At 42.4% G+C, this 10,563-nt stretch overlaps 1 long non-coding RNA gene across 1 annotated transcript in view; it reads left to right on the top strand.

Moving 5' to 3' along the window:
- The first annotated feature begins 3,344 nt into the window (after nucleotides 1–3,344).
- LOC128333052 (uncharacterized) overlaps nucleotides 3,345–10,563 on the top strand; it is a 69,863-nt gene continuing 62,644 nt past the window's right edge. The window contains exon 1 of the long non-coding RNA XR_008310834.1: nucleotides 3,345–3,501. This is a non-coding gene — a long non-coding RNA (uncharacterized LOC128333052). The remainder of the gene's footprint in view (nucleotides 3,502–10,563) is intronic.

Below are 10,563 nucleotides of genomic sequence, written 5' to 3'. Positions count from 1 at the left end.
TCTCACCTTTTCTACTAGACCCGGCAATTTCTAAAGCACACTGGCAGGTACTGCTTGAACAATAAGCATCCATTAATTGTAAAGACTGTTAATTCTCAGACAGCATTTTACAAAAACAAGCTATACCCAGATCTATTATCCCGTAAAATTGAAGTGCTATGATTTAAACTAGTCAGCCCAATGGGACTATTTTAAAGTAATTGGTTTACGGATCATTTTGTTTGTCACAATATATGCTTGGTATATCCAGATTGCTCCCCCGGGGTTAGGTGAATGCTGTCTGAAAAGATAAAATATTTCTTTGTTTGTATTTGCTTCCCAGTGGGTGGGGTCAAGGTAGGTTTTGATAAATCCTTATCACAGTTATCCTCAGAGTGACCCTGTGAGGGAAGTTAGGAGGGGAGAGATACCAGCCCTATTTATACATTATGTTCAACATACTTACAATATGTTTACACTCTATGCATGAACATAACTCAGAAATATATCAGAAGTAAAAAACCTGCAAGGGAGGTAGTTGGCCCCTTAGATGATGAGGGTGTGAAAGGGATTATTAAGAAGGATAAGGAGATTGCAGAGAACCAGAATGAGTTATTTGCATCTGTAATTGAGCTGTTCAGGTTTAGCAGCTGAAGAACTGAACCAATTTGATGTGACAAGGGAAGATGTTCCCAAAAGGCCTAGAAAAACTAAAAGTTAACAAATCACTAGGGCCAGATGGCATCCACCCCAGAGTTCTGAAGGAACTCAAATGTGAAATTGGTGATCTCCTAACAAAAATATGTAACTTTTCCCTATGATCAGACTCTGTACCCGAGGACTGGAAAGTAGCCAACATGACTCCGGTTTTCAAAAGGGGATCGGGGGGGGGGTCCAGAAAATTACAGGCTAGCTTAAATTTGGTGCCGCATAAATTTATGGAAAGCATACTTAAGACAAAATTGTTAAACATATTGAAGAAAAGGCCTTGCTGAACAAGAACCAGCATGGCTTCTGCAAGGGAAAGTCTTGCCTCACTAACCTTTAGCAGTTGTTTGAGAGTGTCAACAAGCATGTGGATAAAGGGGATCCTATTGACACAGTATACTTGGACTTCCAAAAAGCTTTTGACAAAGTTCCCCACCAAAGGCTCTTGAGTAAACTTAGCAGTCATGGGATACAGGGACAGGCTCATGTGTGGATCGGTAACTGATTGAAGGACAGGAAACAGAGATTAGGAATAAATGGACAGTTTTCACAATGGAGAGAATTAAGAACTGGGGTCCCCCAGGGATCGGTACTGGAACCAGTGCTTTTTAACTTGTTCGTAAGTGATCTAGAAGTAGGGGTAACCAGCGAAGTGGCAAAATCTGCAGAGGACACTAAACTATTTAGAGTAGTGAAATCCACAACATATTGTGAGGAGCTGCAAAAAGATCTCTCCAAACTGGAGGAGTGGGCAACAAAATGGCAAATGTGGTTCAATGTAAGCAAGTGTAAAGTGATGCACATTGAGGCAAAAAAACCCAACTTCTCATATACGCTGATAGGATTTGAGCTACCAGTGACTGACCAGGAGAGAGATCTTGGGGTCATGGTGGACAGCTCATTGAAAGTGTCGACTCAGTGCGCGACAGCTGTAAAAAAAAGGTTAATTCCATGCCAGGAGTCATTAGGAATAGGATTGAAAATAAAAATGCTAATATTGTAATGCCCTTATACAAATCTATGGTGCAGCCACATCTAGAGTACTGTGTACAGCTTTGGTCCTCTTATCTTAAGAAGGACATTGTAGAACTGGAAAAAGTGCAGAAGAGGGCAACCAAGATGATCAGGGGCCTGGAACACCTTCCTTATGAGGCTAAGCGACAGCATCTGGGGCTCTTTACCTTGGAAAAGAGGCAACTAAGGGGAGACATGATTGGGGTGTATAAAATTATGCATGGAGTGGAGAGGGTGGACAGAGAGAAATATTTCTCTCTCACACACAACACTAGGACCAGGGGTCACCCCATGAAACTGAAGGTCAGGAAATTTAGAACTGACAAGAGAAAGTACTTTTTCACACAGCGCATAATTAATTAATCTATGGCCTCTCAATACCAGTTGCAGGGGAGCAACAGCAGGAGAGGGGGCATGCACACACCTCTTGTCTATGGGCTCCCCAGAGGCATTTGTTGGGCCACTGTGTGAAACAGGATGCTGGACTAGATAGGCCTTGGGCCTGATCCAGCAGGGCTGTTCTTATGTTCTTATGATCTTTATGCATGTACAGTTATTCACACATTATGTTTAACACATATACAGTAGTATACTTCTTTTTGTACCCTGCATTTGAGCGAGCCTGTGGCTAGGTTCACTTTTTAAAAAGAACACATGTACACTCATTTGCACACAAAAGTATACATGTGGACAGATACCTTTATGCATGTAAAATATAATGTCTAAACAGAGCTAATTACTTGCCCACTTATTTAAACTATGAACTACCAGGCATGAAATGTATGTGGGGGTGGGGACTGTTTGTTTTTTAAACTGTGTATAATGCCTAGTATATTTCTCCATAAATGAAGCATGCATCCATTAATGTGTGCAGAACAAACCTCTGGTGGAAGCAGAGCCACAAGGACACAGCTCAAAGGTTGGCAACCCAAGTTCCAAGTATGATTCTAATAATCCTACTTTGAAGTGGGCAATCCTACAACTATCTAAGATGGTGTCTGCTATACTGAAGCTGACATTGGTGTAACTAGTAGTTGGGATCCTATGCTCTCCCAGTAACAATGCCAAAATTGCAATAATAGCCATAGGAAAACAACAGCAACCACAATCACCGGTCAATTTAGCAATAATGTTGGTCATCCTCTGTTACCACCCACCAACTGTTTTAATGTATGCCAACACTTTTGCAGGCATCATGTACTGTTGAGGTCAGGGCTGGTAACATAGGCTCCTAAGATCTGCCCCCTCCTGCTCCCATCCTGAACACTGCCTATTTTTGCCCCTTGAACTGGCAGTGTATCACTGCTGTAGCAGTCTTGATGCCACTTGTGTATCTCCAGCTCAGTATTAGTGCTATGCTAATGTAAATCCAACACTCTGATCAAATTGTTTTGTTTCCTTGCTGTAGCACACTTTAGGAGTGATCCTATCCACACCTAACGGGTACAGTGGCGGCACTGGGGGCGGGGGGAAATGAACGGGAGGCACAGAAAGGGTAAAGTGCATTTATGGGTGGGTGAGCTGTGTCCCACAGATTCAGTTTTGGAAACAGAAATGGGGGGAGAGGTGTGGGAGGGAAAACTACTCTTCTGAGGGAGGTGCTTGCCTTCCCCCACCTTCCTCTGGAGCTGCCTGTGTGGAAATGTGTTGTAATATGACCAGCCAGAAGGTGGCACTTCCTTCTTCCTGCCTGTACTTCTTGTTGAATTTGTCATTTCCTGTTACACACTGAAGTAGTCTTAGCCTATCATGGTTGCTTTCCTCTGAGCCCTCATGACACCGCCCTCAAGTGGGTATAAGGTATGGGTTGAATTGTTCTGTAAGGCAGGCTGTGTATGTTTGCTGTGTTGCCATAAGCATAAGAAGCTCTGATTGGGAATACAATAACCTCAACTAAAAGACTGTGTTCTACACAGCATTCAGTATCATAGGAATACACTTCTTGAACTTCTGATAGCTGGTCAAAGAGACACCTTTTAAAGTTGTGGCCTTCCTATATTTAGCAGGGGGTGAGCAACAGTCTATATTCAAAGCATGTCTCTAGTTGTTGGCTCCCTTGTGTTTCTATTTAGATTGTGAGCCCATATGGGGGCAGGGAACCAACTTTTCCCCCCTTTTTGTGCTGTAAACTGCTTTGAGAACTTTTGTCGTTCGTTGTTGCAAAGTGCTATCCACATTTTATATAAAATCACAGAACGGGTCCACACTGTATGTTCAGTGAGTAGCACAACACATTTGGTTTAACCCTGATTGTGATGTGCTTCTGTTTGTAATATGAAATCTCCTGTAAATACTGGCATATATCTACAAAATTTAGGATGTACTAGCCAACCCCGCACAGATCATCTGTGCGCTATTTGGGTGCCCCCTTCCCATGCCGGCATGCCCAGCTTTCTGGCTGGCCCGGCAGCCAGGGGAGCCATGGCCCCACTGCCGCCTGGTTTGCCCCCCACTTGCTTCCGGCGTCCTCGTCTGCTTGCCCCCCCCCCCACTCTTCAGGAGCTTGCCGCCTCACCACCATGGCCAGGCCCAAAACTGCCGCCACCTCACCACTGGAGCCGAGCGCGCCACCTTCCTGTCGCCGCCTCCCTGCCTGTTCCCTCCTGCTGCCACTGCTGCCTGACACCTTGGAGTGGCTGGGCCCACCGCCGCCTCCTCCTCCTCACCCCTGTTGCCATTTCCCCCAGCAGCAGCCAACAGCCTGCTGCGAACCTCTGCCTCTGCCACCCAGCCAATCCGGAGAGCCGCTGCCACCTAGCCAATCTGCTTGGTTGCCGGGATGCATCCCCACAAGCACGTCTACAAGGATAAATATAATAGATATTTGTAACTGAATCCTACCTTTTAGGTCTGAACACTGGATCAACTGACCCAACCAATTTGAGAGGACATAGAAAGCTCTAAAATCCATTGATCACAATCATGTCAAAAATATTCTATGTGTGGAAAATATGGGGTCATAGGTATTATACTTCCAAGTTGGAAAGACAGACTCAAAAGATACAGTAGTGTTATTCTGAACCGAGGCCTCTTGAACCATATGACGCATATGTAGACAAAGGTCTACATATTTTATGCCTGCATTTTGGACCTATCCTTTTGTTCTAACAAGTAGTTCTGGTAAGAACTAATCTGCCTACTTTAATTTCACTATCCCTACAACTGGACTAAATTTGATTCAAACCGGTTAGGCATTTCACAAGTCAATGCACTTGCATCTCAAACGTTCATGTGTCCGCCATCTTGAATTGGGGTGGATGACATCATCACAAACTATGACTTTGAGGTGTCCCTAGAACTGTATCAAATTTGGTTCCCACTTGCATCTCAAACGTTCATGTGTCCGCCATCTTGAATTGGGGTGGATGATATATAATCACAGACTACGCTGTTGAGGTATTCCTATGTGTCCCTATAGCTGTAGCAAATTTAGTTCGAATCTGTTAGGTGGTTCGTAAGTTATCCCTCTTGTGCCTCAAATGTTCATGTGTCCACCATCTTGAACTGGGTGGGATAACATCATCACAAACTATGCCGTTAAGGTGTTCCTTTGTGTCATTCACTACTGTACCAAATTTGGTTCAAATTGTTTAGACAGTCCACAAGTTAGCCCACTTGCGCCTCAAATGATCATGCATCTGCCATCTTGAATCGGGGTGAAGAATATTATAATATATGCCATTGAGGTGTCCTTATGTGTCCCTACAGCTGTAGCACATTTGGTTTGAATCGGTTAGATGGTGCACAAGTTAGCCCATTTGTGCCTCAAATGTTTATGCATCCGTCATCTTGAATCAGATGATATCATCACAAACTATGCCATTGAGGTTTCCCTATGTATCCCTACAACTGTAACCGATTTGATTCATAATAGTCCAGGCACTGTGAAGTTGATGGGGTGGACACACACACACACACACACACACACACACACACACACAATGCCAGGTAGGGATGTGCGAACTGGCTTGCAGTTGAGCTGGCTTGCACTCAAACTGGCCTGGTTTGCGGGCTCACTCTTGAGCCAGACTGGGCCCTGTTCGGCTTGAGGTCAAGCCCCAAACCCCAGGCTGGTTCTGGGATGGTTCAGTTAAAAAAAAATTAAAATGTTGGACTTAACGCCATTGCTGGGCCTTGGTGATGCTGCCGCGGCTGTGGAGAAGTCTCCGGCAGTCCCGCCTCCCCTTGCTGGTACCCCTGGTCTCGAATGGGCCATTTCAGGCCTCTCTGCACTGGTAGTGGACATTTTGGAGGCCACCACGCATGTGCACTGGCCATCTGCATGGCCAGGTCATGACCCAGCCACACAAATGGCCAGTGCGCATGGGTGGTGGCCTAAAAAATGGCTAAAAACAGTGGTGGCCTAAAAAAGGCTCAAAACAGGCTAAAATGGCTCATTTGAGACTGGAGCGGGGGAAAGCCAGCAGCAGGAGGGGAACAGCCAGAGATCCCTCCACGGCTGTGGCAGCACTCCTGAGGCCCCACAATGGTGGTAAGTCCACCATTTAAAAAAGATTGGCCCCCACCCCAAGCCAGGCCCGGACCAGTTCAGACTCAAGCTGGACCAGGCCCATCTCTAGAGTGCACAGAACCAGTCCAGATTCAGTTTGGTTCAAGTCCAATTTGACTCTAACCAAACCGGGTTTTCTGGTTTTGTGCACACCCCTAATGCCAGGTGATCTTAGTAGGCTAAAAACCTCTGTTCATATATATTCATGTATTCAGTACAGCATAACACTGGAACTATATCATTTTGTTGATATAGATGTAGAAAGTTTTGATGTAAACCAGTGAGGCAGTCAGGAGGGAGCTCAGAGACAAGACTGATAAATCTACTCAGCATGATTCCTTCTGTTGACCTCCTACATGATGCTGTGCTAATCTCAATGCTGAGCTCCAAAGAGATAATTGTTCTTTCTTGGTGAAATAGGTAGGGATCTTAACAATCACTGCTTGCTGATGGTGGGATTGGAAGACAATTAAGTGTTTTCACAGCTGACCTGCCAAATGGTCTGTTCCCATCAGCATTTAATGGAAAGTATGATAGAGATTGCTTATGGTCCATCTACCATTGTCTGTGGACTGAACCTGACTTGAGAATAAGGTGCTGGACACTTTTAGCATAAAGATGCACATCATTGTAAGAGTAAATTAATGGGACCACTTTCAGCCACTGAATCCATTAAATACAGAAGCTGTTAACAGTCTGATGTGCATATTAAAGAGAAATTCATTTGTTTGCCATTGATGTGCTCATGTTTCTCCTCACTAATGTACATCCGAGTGCATAATATCGTAGGTCACATTGCAACAGGCACAGTTGGAAACTGCTGAGTACGACAAATATTTATGGCAATATATAACCTGATGACATTTCCTGCCTTCAGGGCACACATGATTTGAGTTCTCTTGCTTTTATAGACCATATGATTAATCATATTCTTACAATAATAAGAAGGATAGTAATATAAGCAGTTTACACAAACAAAAATCTAAGTTAAGGTCAACTGTATAATATACAAAATGGAATAATATCTGAGTGATTAATTTTCAGACAAGTGATTTCATGAAACTTAAATAGCCTTCAGACTGGAAATACCTAACAGAGGTAACATTCACCTTTTGGGGGCGGGGGAAGCAAATATCAATTTTAACACAGCTTAGAAGAAATGGAGAGCATGTGTTTTGATAGGGAAAGGTTGTGGAACTGTAACTGTGGCAACAGTTTTCTATGCTTTATTTAAAATATACAGTTAATATCCAGAATGGCCTAAGCATTTTATAATACAAGAATAATTCAGACGTTAGTTTTTAAATAGCCTGACACAACTCATGCCTGCACTGCCACCCCTACTTCTCAGTTATCATATTTTAATCAAAATTGAACTCCAGTCTTAACTATTTTATAACTTCTCATAGATTTTCGTTTTATGCTCATAGTCTATAACTTCCTGATCTCAAATAGAAAAATAATATTATGACTCGAGAACATGGGAAATCCCAGGATAATGTGTTCTATTGAAGGTTGCTTCCACACTAGGACTCTATAGTGCTGCTGTGGTATTGCTTTTCTGCAGTCAGCTGGAAGCAGAATTAAAATGGTGGTTCTACAGAACAGTTAATATAGTGCTATTATCCCCATAAAAATCTGGCAATGGCTGCCACTGTGGGCAAGGTCCTATTATATGTTTCAGAAATATCCCATTCAGCAGAGGCAATGTTTCTCTCTGCAACTGACCTTTTAATTAGTAACTTGTTCCTCATTCCTTCCTTACTTCCTTTATTTATTTATTGTTAAATTTTTATACCACCTTTCATTAAAACAATCTCAAGGCTGTTTACAAAACATTTATAACAGTATGGAATTTCTCAGATAACTCCATGGTCAGCTCAGCGATCTCTCTGTTATTATACACGTATAAGACTATACAACAGTTACACAATAAAAATATTAATTTGAATATAAAAATACAAATCTAATTAAAAGTTTAAAGAACATACACAATAGGACCATAAAATACAGAGCAGCAACAGCACTCATATACAAGCTTGGGTAAAAAGCCAAGACTTCAATTTTGTATTTACATTTATAAAACCAGATTTAATTTAATGGTAGAATAATCAGATTTCGACATAACTACAAACATGTATTTTTCCATACGCAATGATTTATAGGGTGGGGTTGGAATTGTGCAAACCATGGGTGAAGACAAGTGTAGAAAGCTAACAGACAGGCTCACACGTGAGTGCAATCAATGGTCACAACAAATATCGCTTGTTTGCTCAACAGAACAGATGCCTTCTCTGGGGATCTTTGTATTTCATGCAAGACATCTCAGGCTATATTCAGTATTATTTAAATATAAATTTCACCTGGGGGAAAAATCAGTTAAATCCCAGACTGAAGGAAAGATGGGTATAACTCTGTTAATAATGAAGATTGCTTTCCTACAACATGGTGAATTAGTTGCTTCTTGTTCAGTCACTGTGACTGGCATTCCTGAATTGCTCTTTATCATTCAGTTCCTGTTCTGTGCAATAGATAAAGGTAAAGTATGCCATCAAGTCAATGAGGGAGACATTAATTCCTGGAATCCTCTTTGAAGTCAGGGCAACTCAGGTTCACAGCTTGGAGGAACTCTTTGATCTAGCAATGCTTTTAGTTGCTCAGGTGGTAGCAGTGATAGGAGTATCTTTGGCTGGTATGCCAACTGTCTCTCTTTTTTTTAGAAAGCAGAGTTAGCAACAGTAATTTATGCTTTAATAAGAATAACCTCCAGATTGGATTATGGCAATATTCCATAAGACTGCCTTTAAAAAGTGCCCAGAAATTTCACTTGGAACCAAATGACAAGCTAGATTATTATCTGGAGTGAGATAGTCAGATCATAGTACTAGAGTGATATTTGAGCTGCATGAATTGCTTACAGGGGCACCATTAGGCATGGACATGGGGGCCCAGGTCTGTGTGCCAACTCTCCTAGAGGGCTCCATGATTTTCCCTAAGGGAAAAGAGGGTCCCGATTATATTTATGGATTGGCTTGGCCTATAGTTCTGAAATTTGGCAGATATATAGGGCAGGACTCTGTGTATTTTTATTTTGAAGCATATCAGTCAGTCAACTGATTTTTAATGATTTTTTGATTTAAAAAAAACCACTGGAATTTTTAAAAATTGAAGTGGCCAGCATGCATGCACACACAGACGTACACCGGCCACTTCCAGTATTATGCTGACTGGGGTGGCAAGAAGGTACTCAGCCGCCCCGCGTCATTGGCTTTGGTAGCATTGCTGGCGGGGGAAGTCAGCGCATTCTCCCCACACCTTAAAGCAAGCCCCCTACCTCCCAGGAATGCACGGAACTGGTTCTGTGCACATCCCTAGGACAGATTAGCAGGACTTTGTGTATTGATTTTGAAGCAGATTTGACAATCCATTTATTTTTTGAATTATTTTTTTTAAATTAAAAAACAACTACAAAAAGTCAAAGTCCTATAAGCGGCTTGTTTCATGGCGGAAAATTACAAATACCTCTGGAACGGAAGCCCTCCTTGGATCTTCGTTCCTACCCCATGTGAAGGACTCTGCCCTTTGCCATCATTAAAAAGTGCAACAGCCCTCCTCCCTTTTCCCCAACCCTTTACAGTTCTAGAATGGCTGGGCTTAGGGTTCTGAAATTGAACACAAATGTAGTCTGAGATGGCAGGACTCTGTGTATGTTTATTTCAAGGCAACTGGTCAATCTAGTGATTTTTAATTAATTTTCCCTATTCCATTAAAGCTACCAGAAATAGTTATTTCTGCCCATAGAGTACTTCACAGCTAGTGAAAGTGGAACTATTATATCTGAATACAGAAACAAGGTTTAAAAACAAACACACAAATGCACTATGCTAAAGTTGGTATGTGATCCAAAAGGTCTGCCTGAGAACTGTAAAGCAAGGGGCATGTGTTGTGGTTTTTATCTTCCCACACACACACTTACGAATGCACTATATGTCAAAGTTGGTTTTGTGTTTGAACTGTGGAGCAAGAGTTTGTGTCTTAGTTCGTTTGTGAACGGTCAAGAGGCTATGTGAATCCATCGGGACTTACGTAGTTTTTCTTTCTTTCTTTCTTTCTTTCTTTCTTTCTTTCTTTCTTTCTTTCTTTCTTTCTTTCTTTCTTTCTTTCTTTCTTTCTTTCTCTCTCTCTCTCTCTCTCTCTCTCTCTCTCTCCCTCCCTCCCTCCCTTTTTTTGGCAAACTCTCTCTGGCCCAGATCTGTAGGTTTGTGGTGAATGATCAGGAAGATGTATGGATCCTTTGGGAGTTGTGCAGTCCTTATTGCCTCAGATGCACTCTGGCCCAGACCTGTGGGTTT

This window comes from Hemicordylus capensis, chromosome 1 (assembly GCF_027244095.1).
Source record: "Hemicordylus capensis ecotype Gifberg chromosome 1, rHemCap1.1.pri, whole genome shotgun sequence".
Taxonomy (NCBI): Eukaryota; Metazoa; Chordata; class Lepidosauria; order Squamata; family Cordylidae; genus Hemicordylus; species Hemicordylus capensis.
This window is presented reverse-complemented; position numbering and strand designations above follow the sequence as displayed.